The 18,879-nt window shown below is 39.6% G+C and overlaps 1 protein-coding gene across 3 annotated transcripts in view; it reads left to right on the top strand.

Annotated features, from left to right (window-relative positions):
* The window catches only part of LOC129702666 (zinc finger and BTB domain-containing protein 20-like), a 241,768-nt gene that overhangs the window by 166,714 nt on the left and 56,175 nt on the right, over positions 1-18,879 (top strand). For all 3 annotated transcript variants that reach the window (XM_055644560.1, XM_055644559.1, XM_055644561.1), the window contains exon 3: positions 10,911-11,017. The gene's annotated coding sequence lies outside the window, so the exon portion shown is untranslated. The remainder of the gene's footprint in view (positions 1-10,910; positions 11,018-18,879) is intronic.

The following is an 18,879-nucleotide window of genomic DNA, read 5'->3' on the forward strand; positions in this document are numbered from 1 at the left end:
ATTTCTGCAGCATTGCAGGTCCCGAAGAGCAAAGTGGCCTCTATCATTCTTAAATGGAAGACCTTTAGAAGCACCAGGACTCTTCATCGAGCTGGTCGCCAGGCCAAACTGAGAAATCAAGGGAGAAGGGCCTTGGTCAGGGAGGTGACCAAGAACCCGATGATCACTCTGACAGAGTTCCTCTGTGGAGATGGGAGAACCTTCCAGAAGCACAACTATATCTGCAGCACTCCACCAATCAGGCCTTTATGGTAGAGTGGCCAGACGGAAGCCACTCCTCAGTAAAAGGCACATGACAGCCCGCTTGGAGTTTGCCAAAAGTCATGAGAAACACGATTCTCTGGTGTGATGAAATCAAGATTGAACTCTTTGACCTGAATACCTGGAGGAAACCAGGCACCGCTCACCACATGGCCAATCCCATACCTACGGTGAAGCATGGTGGTGGCAGCATCATGCTGTGGGGATGTTTTTCAGTGGCGGGAACTGGGAGACTAGTCAGGATCGAGGGAAAGATGAACGGAGCAAAGTAAGTAAGTAAGTAATATTTATTTATATAGCACTTTTAAATCAAAATCACTTTGAACCAAAGTGCTTTACAGAGATTGATTAAATTAATTGAATAGATTAAATGTCCATAAATCCATATAAAGTAAAAAAGAAAAAAGACACAGAACAGTACAATATAGAAATCAACAAGAAACGCCCCCCACAGCAGAATTCACTGTGAGGGAAGGCACTAAAAATATCCAGTTCTCCTCCTCATAGTCCACCCGAGGTCGGGGTCTATATGTGGCCTCCTCAGCCAACCCGGTGTTTTCAGGCCCTCTAGCCGCGAAGCTGGATCATCGGCGTCGGGTGAACATTCTTCAGCGGCTTGGACTGAAGCGGCTACTTCCTCCCCGGAGACTGCATTCTCCAAAGTTCTCAGGCCGCGCCAGTTGGACCTCCGACTCTGGCGATCTCGGATCCCAGGCTCCGCGGTGTTTTAAATCCAGTGCCGCCAGCCCGCGGCTGGACGCTCTGCAGCCGCAGCTCAACGATGTTGGAGTCGGCGGTCACAGTGCCCCGGAGCTTACCGCAAGGCGACCCGGTAAGGCATCGCCCGCTCCGTGCTGGTGTCCCAGCGTTGCACCGCCGGCGAAGCTGTGGTCACGGCAGGAAACGCCGCTCCAGCGCTGCTCCAGCTCGATGGTAGGCCGCACAGAGAGGACGAAGATGCGGTTCGGAGGAAAACCGCATCTCCGACCAGGTAGGACTGGGATTAAAATAGTTTCCCCCTTCCCCTCCCCCCACCCTCCACATAAAAGATTAGACCTCCAAAATAAAATTATACAGTAAAAAGGGTGAAAAGACAGACTGCAGGCAGGCTGCCATATACAAACGGCGCAGCCCGCACATCCGCAACTACGAACATATATATAAAGTACAGAGAGATCCTTGATGGAAACCTGTTCCAGAGTGTTCTGGACATCAGATTGGGGAGGTTCACCTTCCAACAGGACAACGACCCTAAGCACACAGCCAAAATAACACAGGAGTGGCTTTGTGACAAGTTTGTGAATGTCCTCGAGTGGCCCAGCCAGAGCCCGGACTTGAACCCGATCGAACATCTCTGGAGAAACCTGAACATAGCTGTGCATCAACGCTCCCCATCCAACCTGACAGAGCTTGACAGGATCTGCAGAGAAGAATAGGAGAAATTACCCAAATACAGGTGCCAAGCTTGTAGTGTCATACTCAAGAAGAGTTGAGGCTGTAATCGCTGCCAAAGGTGCCTCAACAAAGTACTGACTAAAGAGCCTGAATACTTATGTAAATGTGATATTACAGTTATTTATTTTTATTTACTTTGCAAACATTTCTTGACACCTTTTTTATAATGGGTATTGTGTGTAGATTGATAGACAACAAACAACAAGTGCAGGAGTAGGCTATTCAACCCTTCGAGTCAGCACTGCCACTGAGAATTGGCGGTAGACAAAAATGTTGGAGAAACTCAGCAGGTGAAGCAGCATCTATGGAGCGAAGAAAATAGGCAATGTTTCGGGCCGAAACCCTTCTTCAAATTGATGTGAGGGCGGGGCGGGGGAGAAGAAAGGAAGAGGTGGAGCCAGTGGGCTGAGGGAGAGCTGAGAAGGGGAGGAGAAAGGAAAGACTACCTGAAATTAGAGAAGTCAATGTTCATGCCACCCAAGCAAAATATGAGGTGCTGCTCCTCCAATTTACGGTGGTCCTCACTCTGGCCATGGAGGAGGTCGAGGACAGAAAGGTCGGATTCGGAATGAGAGGGGGAGTTGAAGTGCTGAGCCACCTGGAGATAAGGTTGTTTATTGCAAACCCAGCAGAGGTGGTCACTGCCTTCTGAGGCAGAGCATTCCACAGATTCACAACTCTCTGGGTGAAAAGGTTTTTCCCAATCTCCGTTCTAAATGGCCTACCTCTTATTCTTAAACTGTGGCCCCTGGTTCTGGACTCTCCCAACATCGGGAACATGTTTCCTGCCTCGAGCGTGTCCAATCCCCTAATAATCTTATGTTTCAATAAGATATCCTCTCATCCTTCTAAATTCCAGTGTATACAAGTCCAGTCTCTCCATTCTTTCAACATGTGAGAGTCCCGCCATCCTAAGAATTAACCTCGTGAACATATGCTGCACTCCCTCAATAGCAAGAATGCCTTCCTCAAATTTGGAGACCTAAACTGCACACAATATTCCAGGTGTGGTCTCACTAGGGTCCTGTACAACTGTAAAAGGATCTCTGTGCTCCTATACTCAACTCCTCTTGTTATGAAGGTCAACATGCCATTAGCTATCTTCACTGATTTAAAAAAATGAATTGAATCAATTTTAGCATAAAGCTGTAACGTAACAAAATGTAGAAAATGTGAAGGGGCCTGAATACTTTATGAATGCACTGTATTTTGCTTGGGCAGCTTACACCACAGTGATATGACCACAAGTAACCCTTGCTTTTCCTCTCTCTCCATCCCTCCCCCTTCCCAGTTATCTGAGCAGTCTGACTGTCCCTCTGATTACATTGTATCTCTGTTTGCTTTGTCACCTTCCCCTAGCTAACAATGGTCTAGTCCACATTTTCCTTGATATGCACCTCTTTTGATCTTACATTTCCTTATCTCTGTAACTCCTTCTCCCTGTCACTCGATCTTCGGTGTAAACCAGCATCTGCAGTTCCCTCCAACACATTCCAACTCTCATGTGTCTAGCTTTGTCCTTCCTATTCCCTGTCAGTCTGAAGAAGGGTCCTGACCAGAAATGTCTTTTTCCATGTTCTCCAGAAATACTGACTTACCTGCTGATTTACTCCAGCACGTTTTTTGTTTGCTCAAGATTCCAGCATCTGCAGTTTCTTGCATCTAACTTTAAGCAAATGTTAGCTTGATGACTTCTCACCCTTTGAATATGTTGTAACAGGTGCTATTCTTCACATTAGCTAAAGGCATAGCAAAGACAAAATTCAGACAACTTAATAATTCTGGCAGAGAAGAATATGCATTCTCATATTCTCATCATCTATAGTTTGCAGTAAGATCCTGCCTTAAATGATGAGGGATATAATGACGTTTCTTAAACTCTCATCCTTAATGGTATAATCCTGCAACAAATCAAGCTCTCATTAACAACTACTTATGGCCTCTGGTTGAAGATTCATGTTGTTAGCTCCTCCTTGACCCATAGAACTAATTTCTGTCTATTTTCTCTTCTCTCGTCTTTTCCCGCTTTCATATACCACCTTGGCAATTTTTGGTTTTGTTTTCCATTTTATAATTTAAAAAAATGTAAAAGCACTCTTGACTCTTGGTAATGAGCATTTGACTGCAAGTTCTGGGGCATGATCGCCAAACACAAAAACACAAATGCATACCATCACATCTCCTTTAGGTAATACAGACTGGCCTTGGGTCGTCTTAGCTTTCATTTAAATAGTCTTAAATGACTAAGTGTGCTAGGCGAGGTGCATTACACACAGCTGTCACATAAATCACAAAGTTGGTGTGCTACCTACATTTCAAGGATAAATTGCCTATAGCAATCCCCTGACCTGTTTTTAAGGGGATTCCAATTCTATCCCCAGAATGATTATGTTGGAGGCAATTGCTTGTTGAAATTTGATGAGAAAATATGAGCAGCACATGGTGTTCCAGGTTTGTTGTTTAGGATGTCCTTATGAAGAGAATGCTGACATCCCAGATTAATACTAAAATTAGAACAGACCACTCAAGCAACATTTTGTGTGCAGTCGTAAAATTGCCTGACATCAAATGGATACCATTCGGCTATTTTGTAAAACAAAGTATGTTGATTGACTTTGTTCATGAATTTGCCTCTGCTAAGCGATTACCACAGGCATTTATCTTATAATCTTTGTCCATGAGCACATTCCTAATCTTTCTGGTCCTTTCACTGCTGTAGATAGATTCATGTTAAACATTAAAAGCAATCTGACTCCAATATACGTCTGACCTTGATTTAGGAGGAAAGACATTGTTGGATTTTTTTTTTTAAACCAATTTAATGTAAAAGTCAAAAGATTGAGTAAAGAAATAAGGACCACTTTTTGGAGTATTTTGTTTGCCAATTTAACAGGGGGGGTCACAAGTTGGTTGATTTCAGATTTTGAATACTGGCTGATGTAAACGGCAAAGATATTGCTAATCTGGTTGCTAAAGGAGGGGGAAAAAAGTAATTTTCTCAGGTACAGTAGTTTTGCGATTCCTCGATCCAAGACTGGAGATGAGGGGGAGTAAGAACTGTAATGAGATTGTTTACCAAAACAAATTGGCAAAGCAGGAAGTTATCCTGTGAGCAATATTGTTGCCTTTGTCTAAGCTGATTAAAAACAGATTCTGTTAACATACATTTCTGTTGTAAGGAAATTTGCAGTAAGTTGAACAACAAATAACAAAACCATCATTGCATTTTGTGTTATTACAGTAAAATTCAGTATCCTGTGCAGTTGTTCACAGCAGTATTTTAAACTTTTGCTCCTGGTGATCTCATATACAGTACGACATTGATTCCGAATACATATGTATGTATATATGTGACGTATGTTCACAGAAGAATGTACTGTTAAAACACTGCCATATTATAAATGAGAATTCTGCATCTTGATAAATATAGAAGCTATATTCTCAGAATGGAGGCCTGTGACTAGTGGTGTGCCACAGGGTTCGGTGCTGGGCCCGTTACTGTTTGTCATATACATAAATGATTTGGATGAGAACATACAGGGCAAAATTAGCAGGTTTGCTGCTGATACAAAAGTTAGTGGTTTTGCAGATAGTGAAGAAGGTTGTGAACGATTGCAGCAGGATCTGGATCGATTGGCTGGGTGGGCGGAGGAATGGTTGATGGAATTTAATACAGAGAAGTGTGAGGTGTTGCATTTTGGGACATCGAAGAAGGGCAGGACCTACACAATAAATGGTAGGCCTCTGGGTAGTGTTGTAGAGCAGACAGATCTAGGAGTACAAATGCATGGTTCCTTGAAGGTCGAGTCACAGGTTGATAGGGTGGTCAAAAAGACTTTTGGCACTTTGGCCTTCATCAGTCAGAGTATTGAATATAGAAGTTGCAGTTGTATAAGGCGTTGGTAGAGACCGCATTTAGAATATTGTGTTCAGTTCTGGGCACCATGTTAAAGTAAAGATATTGTCATGCTTGAAAGGGTTCTAAAATGATTTACGAGGATGTTGCCAGGACTAGAGGGTATGACCTATAGGGAGAGGTTAAGTAGGCTGGATCTCTATTCCATGAAGCATAGGAGAATGAGGGGAGATCTTATAGAGGTATACAAAATCATGAGAGGAATAGATCGGGTAGATGCAGTCTTTTACCCAGAGTAGGGGAATCGAGGATCAGAGGACATAGGTTCAAGGTGAAAGGGAAAAGATTTAATAGGAATCCAAGGGGCAACTTTTTCACACCAAGGTGGTGGGTGTATGGAACAAGCTGCAAGAGGACTATCCCATTGAGGCTGGGACTATCCCATTGTTTAAGAAACAGTTGGACAGGTACATGGATAGGACAGGTTTGGAGGGTTATGGGCCAAGCGCAGGCAAGTGGGACTAGGGTAGCTGGGACATTGTTGGCCGGATTGGGCGTGCTGGGCCGAAGGGCCTGTTTCCACACCGTATCACTCTATGACTCTATATACTTTAAGATTATAGATGACTGATATATCCTGCTAAAACTATTACAGGATTCGCCCAAAAGTTTAAACTTTAAAAAAAACTGCAAGCTTCATCTGTTATTCTTACTTGGAGAATGCATTATTTGACCTAGTTTTATATTATTAATATTATTAAATTTCAAATTAATTGACTAAAATCCGTAAAGACAAATTTATGCTGCATTTAATTATTTTAAAAATAGATATCTATTGGTATTATTAGTTTGATTTTGTGGCCACAGTCATCTTCAGTAGCTCAGCCAGCGCACAGTTTAATTTTTTACTTGGAGGGTCACTGAAAAATCCTTCAGATTTGATTGTTTCTCTGCTACACAGCTAATTAAACTGGGGATGATTAACCTGACTTGCGGTGTCGCTCTTGATTCAGTATTACGTGGACTGTGTGTAGATTACAGCATGGTACACTGATGTGCATTGTGTCTGGTTTTGAAATTGCAGACTGACCCAATACCTCTTGGGAGTATTGATAGACTAGAGCAGCACATGGACAAAAAGAGAAGGGGGATGGGGATCAATACCAGTCCCAAGGAGCACTGAAGCCATTTTTCAGGAATACTGTCTCAGAAGAAAGGGGGGAAAAATCAACAAAAGATCTACAGCTGGATTTGGTGAATTTGAGGGAAATGGCCCTTGTCTCGGAAACCAACACTTGGCTTATTAATATGCACAGCAGGTAGACGCCAGCTAAACATGTGGTATGTCGCAACTAAATTTGAAATGGCTGTGGGGATGGTGCGTAATGTCTTTGTGATCAGACTATGAGTTCACCTGAGTGTGTCTAGCAGGTGGCTACGTTGAGAATAAAAGTATCCGCTTTTGTTGAAATGTAATAATTATGTTCTGTATATAAGCTGATGCTTGATTTTTGCAGCCTAGTACTGGGTAATGCGTGGATTGTTGCCAGGCTCGAAAGACAGAAGTATTTAACATTTGTTCCTGTGATCAGTGCAAAGCAGTGTATGGATCTGCTGCACAGCCATGATGTAAGCCGATAGCTGACTGTATTGAATTCTTTCTGTGGTGACCTGCGTACAACGTACATACATAAAAAGCTCTTTGACCAGAAGTACACTGGGTCTTTCATCTTAAGCAAACTAGTTGGCTCTTGGCTCAGCTTCCTGCAGTATTGAATGTCATATGACTTTATAACTTGAGCTTGTTTGTACAGAAGTGCTTCATTTGTTTCAAAAGGATTTTGCTGAAGGTAAATGATGTGTACCTGGTAGTTGCTGGGAAGAAAGTATTGCCAACATTTTTAAAACTCAACATCTTTACCAATAATCTGAATAGATTGGATTTTGAAAATTTCCAGAAATAAATACCATTGTTTTTACTGAGGCCAGCAAGGATTTAAGTAACCCTCAAACGTCCCTGCAGATGTGTTTATTGTAAGTGTATCTGAGGCACAAAGCATTTAAATGTTAAACAAATCCAACTTTAGCTAGCTTCACACTTAAGTAAATGTAGAATCAGATTTTCCTAAAGTAAAATTATTGATACCCGTTTCATATTTTGTTAATAAAGGAAAGGTAATATATCTCCACCAAATTCATGATTTTATGATGCAATTAGCTTTGGGAAGTGTTTACTATGGAAAAACGCGTTTGAAATGTCATCCTGAGCATAGCAGAACTGTTTGACTCATTATGACATGTTTAATTTAGTAATCCTTTTTGAAAATGCGTAAACTAGTGTTAAAACAACTTTTCAATATGTTGCTTTCTCAAATATTTTCAAAATGTATTACAGTACAATATACATTTTGGCAATTGTATCAGGAGTGTACAAGTATAAACTGATGTGACTTTCTCACTCAAAAAGGTATTTTAATTTGACTTTACTGTGGATGTGAGAGGTATAATTTTATGCTTCCACATATTTTAATTTATAAATATTTACAGAGAATTCTTTAAATACTAAATCTGAGCAATGTTTACATAAATTCATGGCAGAAACATGAATAATATTTTTGTTTGTTCAGAGTTGCAGGTTAATTTTACCAGTGATAGGAAGATAAATTGGTGCTTTTTTCCCCTCAACTTTCTTGGTTTCCACAGTCTGGAAACAAAAAAGGTTGAGGTTATGTTGAATGTTACAAAATCCTAGGTTTCAATTATATTTTTGTTAACCCAGTTTTATAATTTTGCAGTTGTTGTAAGTTGAATCACTGGTTTGCTACCTAAGGAATTTCAAGATTGATTCCATATCACTCGCCTTTTGTGTATATATAAGAATGTAAATGCTTACATTTTGATTTAAATGAATTTAAAGGATCTGATAAGTTTGACATCTTAACTTTACTGATAAATACAAAGTATGTCTAAGTCTTCAAATTCATGTTTTCTCTATTTATGTTGCTTGACACTTCAGCTCTAAATATAAACATTTGATCCATATCCATGGTGCACAACCTTTTTACGCGGTGCAGGCCAGGTTGATAATCCAAAGGATTTGAGGGCTGCCATGTGTACATGTAAATCTTAATTTCCTTGATCCTGTCATTTGAGCTACACTCTGCCGATAGGCTCCTAACAGAAAGCAATCGTGGCCCCAACTTTGGTGTTGTAATTTTACACATAACTTTAACATTTTAGTCGCATAGGTAATTTTTTAATAGTTTTAGTTTTGAGTGTTTGAAACTGTTGTATGTTTACAGTTTTTACAGTAAGCTTGAGGCCTTGGCTTAGCTACCTTCACAACCATTCTGGGGTTGTTGCTTGCTATTTTCCCTTTGCTGCACGAGGCCACAACGATCAGGAGCTGCCCCGGAAAACATATTAGTGCGTAACTGTCTATCCTGAAGTTATGTTGAAGATAGTTGTTCTGCACAATGTCTTCCATATAGCTGCAGCAACAAAAATCGTGTGGCTTTTTATTGTTGATTTTTATATGGGGAGTACAGGTCAACTAGCCTGTCATCCCATGGGAAGTGCAGAGCTGGGACCTTGCCACTAAAAACGAGGCAGGCTGGATAGATTTGTTCTGTGAGCATGTGAGGATTTATTCTTGTGTATCCTAGATCCATATAAAGTTGCACAATGATTTGGTCAATTACTCTCAGGTTGTTCTTTATCGAAATGTGACGAAATAGACAACCAAAAGAGAATTTGTCTTCAAGTCAAATTCACAGATAAATAAACTCAAAAGATAAATAAAATAACAAAATTTCCATTTTGGAATCCTTCACGATTCCGTTTATTTTAAGTTTTAGTGTGATTAATTGTGTTCTGCGTTTATTTTTCTCTACTATTCCCCTTGGGATTAAATGACCTAAAGGTCTTTTGTGAAAGTAGAACCATTGCAGACCTTTTGAACTTGTCAACACTTGTGAAATTAGAATATTTTAAAACTAGATAATGTTTAATGCTTTTAGAGCCACAAACCAGCTTGCTTTGTTTGGCAGTGGGAGCTGTTGCCAAGTTGTCATTTGGCAGTCTCTTTCTGATGTGATGAATGTTTGTGCGTCAATGAAATGAGCTTGTTCTGTCTGTGATGTCCATGTTGATTTTAGTTTGAATTTTCACCTGGCTGATACAAAATGCCTTTAATGAATTTAAGAATTCTTGGAAAATGTTTCCACCTTTGAGGCAGTGTTGAAAACCTGAAGATCTACAACATGACTTTAAATATAATTTGAAAACATGGAAATGGGTTAAAACAATAGAGAAAAATCAATTCAAAATAAATAACGATTTTAGATTATTTCCTAAATGTTACAATATATTCTGATTAGGCTTATTTGTAGGTTGATGCTAATATATTATTTTTTTTTTTAAAACATTGATATTGTAATGCTGAAAATGCCATTGTGGCAGGGCACAGCTTGAAATTATTTTTCAGCCATTGCTAGATGTAGAGTTAACATTACTTCAGTTTCTAAAATGTTCAGTTATATTGTTGATCTGCAATAAAAGGAATTATGTTGTCAGCTGAGCCATTGAATTATTTTTTGAAATAGACAGTTTGGCCAAATAAATAGTCACTTTAGATTTAGATTTGGAGATGCAACGTGGAAACAGGCCCTTCGGATCACCCATACACTAGTTTTAGTTATCCCACTTTTGCATTCTACACTAGCACCAATTAACCTACAAACCTGCACGTCCATGGAATGTGGGAAGAAACTGGAGCACCCAGAGAAAAGCCACATGGTCACAGGGTGAATGTACAAACTCCACGCAGACAGCACCTGTAATCAGGATCGAATTCTGCTCTCTGGCCCTGTGAGACTACAGCACTACTGCTGTGCCACTGTTGTTCAAACATTGAATCAATGTTCTCAAATCTTACTGAAGCCCAGGAGTATTTGCGATAACTATGTAAAACTTCTGCTGTTGCAAAATAAGTTTGCAATAACTGCGGGAGCGAATGTAGAACAAGTGGTTTGTTTGACCAAGAGGCCCAAGATTTCAGTATCCTCCCACGATGCTCATCCACCCAAAGCCATTGGCACTTTAACGTTAAGTGATGAGCCTGGGAAGTTCACTCGGAGTACCCCTCCCATGCTTGAGGTTTTAGCAGTCCACTAGGACAGTGAGTGCACTGCCAAAATAAGAATCTTATGCAAATTCAGATATGAGTGCACCGCCCATCATGGTGTTAAAGCAAATGATACTGACAGCAGAAGGGCATGCTAGCAGCATTTTAAGCTGCAAAAACTATGTTAAATTGGGATACTTGCATTTTTTACAGGACCTGCTTTCCATCTCCGATCATCACATGCTGACATTGCACACCACAGTTTGGTTCTAACCCATGAAGACCCTTTTGACAGCATTATTTCAAGAGGTCATGTACAGGTTGGTTTCAATTTTGATTATTTCTGACTGTTGCCTGACTTCAAGGTATTTTTGGTGCATCATATCACTTTTTGGAACATTTGTATAGAGAGCTTTACCCGCCGATGTTGTTCGTATCAAATAGTATGGATAAGGCTGATTTTGTTGGTCTGTCTTAAAGGAAGAGGTTGATGGGAAGATGTTATCGCAGTCAACATGCTTTAACATTGATAACAGGTCACAGCAACAGCAAGATAATGGGGCACTGGATAACAACGACACTGCCTTCAATCGGAGCCAGGTTCAATCCTGACCTTGAGTGCTACCTCTCTGAAATTTGGGTGTTCTCTCTATGACCATATGGGTTGCCATGGGAGCTCTGGTTTCCTCACACATGATAAATACGTGAATATTGATAGGTTAATTGGCTACTGTTAATTTCCCCTAGTAGGCAAGAGAGTGATTGATCTGGTCTTTGGGATTTTACCACTAAATTCTAGTCTTTGGGATTTTACCACTAGAACCCCTCCTTAGTGGTAGATTGGGAGGGGAAGAAATTAATGAGACTGTGGGGAAAATAAAATGGGATTAATGTAGAACTAGTGTAAATGGTCTGCCCAAACTTGAACCTGTATCTGTGCTGTATCTCGTTATGACCCAATAACAAGTGCCATCAGTACGTCAGATGCACCAAATCTACATAAGTGCATCAGGAACCACATAGAGGCTCTTTCCTCCAAATCAAAATGGTGCAACTGCTTCCTCCTGTAAAGATAAAACAGATTGTAGATTGCTAGTTACTGCACATAGCCATCATGGTGCAAAATGCCACGAACTGCACATGCAGTAAAACTCTATTGCCAGCACTTTGCTGCCAGACTGATAGATTTTACAGCAAATTCAATGTTCATGGGGAGCCAGGTGAGTTTTGTAGAATCTCTGGAATCCGAGCCAGATGCTGAATCATCGGTATTCCCAAATGTTCCAATTGTGGTTTCTCAGTGTTTTACAGTACATTATCTTGCAGGTTTCCCTTTGAACAGACCAGCATCTTTACGAATGGGGGGAAAAAAATAATTTCCTCCAAGTTTGCTTATATGGTTATTGGGCAATGGGTCTCGTAGCCAATCTGTACCAGTTAAAATATTGAATTCAATATCAAGTTGGTTAGAGAAAGCAAACTAAAGCAGGAGAAAATAGGGTTGGATTGGGAGGTAAGAGACACAAACTAGAAGATTGTTTTTTTTTTCTTTTAGCAACTGAAAGTTACAAGTTAATATTCAATTCTGGAAAATCACAAAAAAGTGAAGATGCTAGAAATCTGAAACCAAACCATCAAATGCAGCCATTAAACACAGCGTTAATACTTCGTTGAAAAACGTTATCTACATCAATCAGGGACCTGTGCCACACCAAAACCCATGTACTTGCAGGAAGGAGATAAAAATCCTAGCTCAGAGGCTATTGGTTGGGAGGTGGAAGGCTGTTGAGCTTCTGTTCAGGGATATCAATGGCCTTAGAAGATTACTTCAAAGTGATTCTGAATGTCTTGTTGCCAATTGCAGCACCCTAATCTGGGATGTGATAATGCAGATGGCTGGCTAAGTGATACCACACATGATGTATGATGGTGCAAACAGACTGGTGTCATCTGGAGAGGTTATCAAGTTCCTTTCTTGCAGAACAAAGCCCACTATATTAAAGCTCAGCTGGAGAATAGTTCCAGACAGGTGTCTGGAAGCCCCATTCCACTTTATAGACAAAATTGCAATGATAGCCATCTAAGCTTTATTAGAACAGTCACTATAACTTCTGTTTCGTTGAGGCTGCTGTAAGATACTCCATCATGATGAGTTCCATTGCCACATTGTTGTCTACTTGGTCTCCATAGTCTTGAGAGAAGCTGGCATTCATATACTCTATCTCTTCACACCACAATCTTGTGTTGAGGGCTTCCTGCCCTCTGAGAGGTGAAAGGTAGAGTCAAGAGTGTTTTATTGTCATATGTCCCAGATAGAACAATGACATTCTTACTTCTGTAGTACAAATTTGCAAACATAGTATGTATAGGTAGGCCTCCTCTGCACCATTGTCTGAAACAGTGTGTGAACAAGCTGGCCTGAAATTGCAGATTTTTCTTGATTTTGATGTGCATTTTTCCTGTGAATTATTGATATAACAATCTGTTAATTTTTTACTAGTTTGTGGTGTTCAGAAAAGTGGGACAGATGTGTTGTGTTTATCTGTGTCAATAACAAGTTATTGCCAGACAAACATCAGAAAAACTTTGTGCCTTCAAAACCTCTGGGACAAGTATAAACAAGGCAGACAACTGTGGATCTCTTTCATCAACACATTAAAATATCCCTGATCATCAGTGCAAATCTGCACCAGTTATAATATAACACTCAATATCAAATTATTTGGAGGAAAAGCAAATGAAAGCAAGAAAAATAGAGTTGGCTCAGTTGACAAGAAATATTATTTTTACTACTGGCAATTGAAATCTGAAGGACCTGTTTCCATTCTGTACACACTACAACAATTGGATCTGTCAAATTAGCAAGATCCACTGAGTAGGGGTGCACCATGAAAACAGGCCCTTCGGCCCACTAAGTGCACTCGACCATCAACAGCAATGTCCTGGTTTCTGCATTTGACTGCATGTATGATGGTTAGAATTTAGTCTTGATTTCTATTTGTATGGTTATTATTACTCAGCTTATTTTGTTATAGCAAAACTATGCCTGGTACGATGCATAAGAATTGAAACTACTATTATTGGGAAGAAAATTGTCTTAAAATTACTATAATTTATTTTATTATTTCAAAAATAAACATTATTCACAGCAACACTTGCAGGTACAAAAACCATGGTGCATGTCTCTCTTTATATTTGTCATGTTTTTGACCATGCATTCAGTGTTCTTTGGTCTATATATTGGTAATATTTGCATATTTTGTTCACTGGCTTGGCACAGGTGTTGCCTATTCCAAAATTGCAGTCCTTCCCCACAAAGCCTTTGTGATGACCGACAAGCTTCAGCGCATCATTCAGTGTATACTCCTGCAGTGTGGAATGCTCCCAAAATATTTTTCCATGAAGGATAGGTAGTTAGGCAATGTCCAATTGCCTGGGAACTTACATGGCAACTGGGACAAGTTCATCTTTCGCAGCACCAGGGATAAATAGAACTTCAGCACATAGTGGCACTTGGTACCCGCATAAATTTGTTTCAAGTGCAGCCACACAAAGTTGGTCAACAGGGTGAAGGCAATGGGGGTATGCTTTTGTCCCGGCTGTCCAGGGACGTGCATTGGAAAGTATCTGATCCGTTCCTTCTTGGATCCCCAGATGAGCTGGCCGATGGCTGGGCAGATTGGCGGGGAATGGGCCACACCTGCACCGACTATTACAGTACCAAGAGCATCATGCATCTGATGATCAGGTTCTTACCAGTTATTGAGAGAGCACCATCCTTGTTGACCCTTCATGTCTGTTGTGCACTATAGAAAGAGGGAAAAGGAATAGAGAATCAGGGTGGTGTTCCACCGCGGTACTAAGATAAAATATATTTAAAACAATGAATCTACTTATCCACTTGTTACATTAGAGAGCTCGAACTCAGTTTTTAAATCTAAACTTCAGTTCTGTGTGCGATGGGACTGTTAACAAGGAGATTGAACTATATCTGTTAAAGAGACCTCTTAGTTATGCAATATTTTGAAAGCTTTAATTCACCATGCAAGAAAAGTGAGTGCAGTTTTTGATGTCTTTGGCCCTGTTAATGTTCTGTTACCAATATCTTGGTACTGTACATGATTGTTCTGCATGAAATTCTTGTAAAACAAGCTTCCTTTCCAACAGTTTTTCATTTGAACATTTTGAAATTTGAATATGGTGACAGTTAATATTTGAATAGTTATGCAAAAGGATTGGATTTTCTCTTGTGCATTAATAGCTAATGTTGCAGTAACTGGTGATGAATACACATTTGGCTTTGGTCTGTTTGTTTCAATTAGCAAGTTTTTTTTAATACGATCCCTCCTGGAACACTCCTCTTATTACTCCTCTTATTAACGCTGTTTTTGAATGTCAGCTCCGTGTGGTATTTTGCTAGATTTGTTTTTGTTTAATGGAGACTCACTACCTAGTTCTACAAGTCGGTGAGTTATTTAAGATGATGAAAACCCAGAATATAAATCATATTGGTCTATGGAAGGCAATATTGTTCCTGTATCTAAAGTTTCAGACAATGAGAAAAAATAGTTAGGATTATAGTTGGAGATCATGTGAAGTGTATGGCTGTAATGTTAGGGTAGTTAAAAGTACAACATTAATATATAAACTGGAAATTGTTGCAAGTTGCCAAAGTTTTCTCCCTTCATTATATTTATTGACTTCATCTATCAGGCTTTGCTAGAGTGAATCATATGAAGGATGATTTTACTCATTTTTAGATTCTATATTGTAAATATGCACCAATGTTTGCACCTTTGTCGATGATTGTAGCTAAAAAAAATTAATCACTGATTTTCTTTCAACTGTGATTCCCAAATGCTGACATGAGATTCCTAACATTCAGGGTATAATTTTCTAAATAGTTCTGGATTTTTGGTGTATTCATTGGCTGAAGTGGATTGTTTTTGTGGCCTTGTATAAATACATAGTATTTTCCACCAAGAATGCATCAGTACTTCTCTTACTGGCTGTCACTGTTGTGAAGAGATTAGGACATAGGTAATGTGAAATGCTTCAGTATTTCCTAAGATCCCTGAAAGTGAAGCAGCATTTCCAGTGAACCACCATTTTAGTTAGGATATCGGACATGCCTTTAGAATGAGAATTCTAACCCTACTGTATAGTTACAGAGAACAGATTCATGTCAACTACAATTTCCTTTTCATTTATCCATTTTGAGTCTACTCATGTGCCCTGATACCAATTCCTTAATAATGGACTCTAGCATTTTTCCTAATATTAGTAACTGGTTAATTATCCATAATATCTAATTTTGTATCATCCGCCACTTAAGTAATGGTGTTATCTGCAACCGTACAATCTCTGGGACACATTCTATAATCAATGGTATTTTGAAAGATAAGAACCAATATCCCTATAATCAGGTTTCTTAAAACCATGGTGAACAGTTCTTCAGGTCCTGGGAAATTGTCAGCTTTCTCTGTTTCTAGTAATTTCTCTGTTTTATTTTACTCATGCTGATTTCTTTTTATACCATCATTTCCAAGCTGAATTTATTTTTGGAGCATTTATACACAGATGCAAAACAAACAAATGAAGAATCCATACTGAAGACCTAAGAGATTGCAAAAGAAATAAACAAGATCAACAAATCATAATAATTTAGTTAAAGAAATAAACAAGATCAACAAATCATAATCATTTAGTTAAAGAAAGAGCTTAAGTAAATTGGGGTTACGGAATACTTTCTAAGTCTTGTTGCTGATTTATACAAAATGTCTACAGCAGCAATTATTTAGTTGATTCCACTGCAGTTTACAAAGACACCTCATTTGCAATATGTTATCAAGAATTTAATTGATTCATGCATTTGACAAATAAAAACTCGTACTCTTTAATTTGCACTCCTGATACATACTATGTTAAACCAATATAGTAGGGTGAAACCAGTAAATCCTTTTCTTCTGTTGTTTTTCCAAAATATTTTAACATATTTTAGGTTGTTGAATGTAACTCATACTATTATGATACTGTATGTAGCACTTCAGTTTTCATCACCATTTCATATTAATTGTGCATGTTAGAATATCTGAATTGGATATCCGCAATTTTTTTTCTTTGTTTACATTAACTTATCTACCTCAATCTTATCCCCCTTTTAACCACCTCACCTCCAGGTAGAACAGATCAGCCTCTCCAGCCCCTCCTCCAAACGGAACTGTTCGATCCCATGCAATATCTTGGTGAATCTCCTCTGCAACCTCTCCAGCATTATCCCATCCTTCCCATAGAAGGATGATGGAACTGCATGCAGCATTCCACTTGATGTCAGTGACACACAGTGCTAGACTAATTCAGCGGGTCGAATGGCTTAGTTTGAATAAAGCTCCTGACCCAAAAGTCAACTATCCATGTTCTCCGAGATGCTGCTTAAAGCCTTGAGTTACTCCAATCTTTTGCCTTTTTTTGTAAACTAACATCTGCAGTTCCGTCTTTCTACAAAGTTTTATAAAGTTGGAAAATAACCTCCCTACTTGTGTATTTGATGCCCTGACTAATGAATATCAGTATCCTATATGTCTTCCTAACCACATTTTCTTCCCGTGTTGGCACCTTCAGGGATTTGTGGATTTGTACTCCAAGGTCCCTCTGTTTATCTGTACTCCCTAAGGTCCTACTGTGGTCTATAACCCAGTCGCATTAGTATTCCCAAAGTATCTCACCACATTTGTCTGGATTAAATGTCATCTGCCATTTTTCAGCCTACTTCACCAACATAAGAATATCACTCTGCAGCCTAAGACTTCCTTCTGTTAACACAGTGTTAACAACTCCATCAATCTTCATGTTATCTGTCTCCACATCTACTTTTGTCATTCATGTATATTACAGACAGCATGGGTTGGCAACATACTGCCAATCCCGATTTGAACCCAAGATGGACACAACATGCTGGAATAACTCAGCAGGACAGGCAGTATCTCTGGATAGAATGAATGGATGACATTTTGGGTCGAGACCCTTCTTCAGACTGAGATTCAGGGAGAGGGAGATGAGAACCCAGTTTGTTAACTTGTCTTGAATCCTATTGATCCTAACCTTTTGAAGCATAAAACCTTGTCAAATGTCTTCCTAATATATATAAAATCACATTACTGCCATGCCCTTATCAATACACTTTCTTACCTTTCAAATAATTCAGTCATATTAGTCAGACAGTATGTGCCCTAGACAAAGCCAGTTTGACTGATTGAATAGACCTTGTCTTCACAACTAATTATTAATCCTTCCCCTCAATGTTTTTCCAATATTTTCCCTACCACTAATGTGAGGCTCATAGGTCTATAGTTACCAGGCTTTTTGCTGCCTTTCTTGAAAAGAGAAATCATTTTTACTGTTCGCTCATTTATGGAACCTCACTTGGGACCAGCAGGTGAACTTCTTCCCTTGCCTTCTGTATGCCTGAAATAAATCCCACCTGGTCATGAAGATATATCTATTTTTAAGCCCACAGTCATTAAGTAATTCCTCTTTATTTATGAAGAAGACGCAAATGCTATGCTTCCTTTGTGAAAAAGGATGAAAAGTATTTATTGAGTTCCTTGTCTCTGCCTTCTGCCTCCACATAGAAACATAGAAAATAGGTGCAGGAGTAGGCCATTCGGCTCTTCTAGCCTGCACCGCCATTCAATATGATCATGGCTGATCATCCAACTCAGTATCCTGTACCTGCCTTTTCTCCATCCCTTTAGCCACAAGGGCTACATCTAACTCCCTCTTAAATATAGCCAATGAACTGGCCTCAATTCCATTCTGTGGCAGAGAATTCCAGAGATTCACCACTCTCTGTGTAAAAAATGTTTTTCTCATCTCAGTCCTAAAAGATTTCCCCTTTTTCCTTAAACTGTGACCCCTTGTTCTGGACTTCCCCAACATCGGGAACAATCTTCCTGCATCTAGCCTGTCCAACCACTTAAGAATTTTGTAAGTTTCTATAAGATCCCCCCTCAATCTTCTAAATTCTAGCGAGTACAAGCCGAGTCTATCCAGTCTTTCTTCATATGAAAGTCCTGACATCCCAGGAATCAGTCTGGTGAACCTTCTCTGTACTCCCTCTATGGCAAGAATGTCCTTCCTCAAATTAGGAGACCAAAACTGTACGCAATACTCCAGTTGTGGT

The sequence above is a fragment of the Leucoraja erinacea genome, chromosome 13 (assembly GCF_028641065.1).
Source record: "Leucoraja erinacea ecotype New England chromosome 13, Leri_hhj_1, whole genome shotgun sequence".
Classification (NCBI taxonomy): domain Eukaryota; kingdom Metazoa; phylum Chordata; class Chondrichthyes; order Rajiformes; family Rajidae; genus Leucoraja; species Leucoraja erinaceus.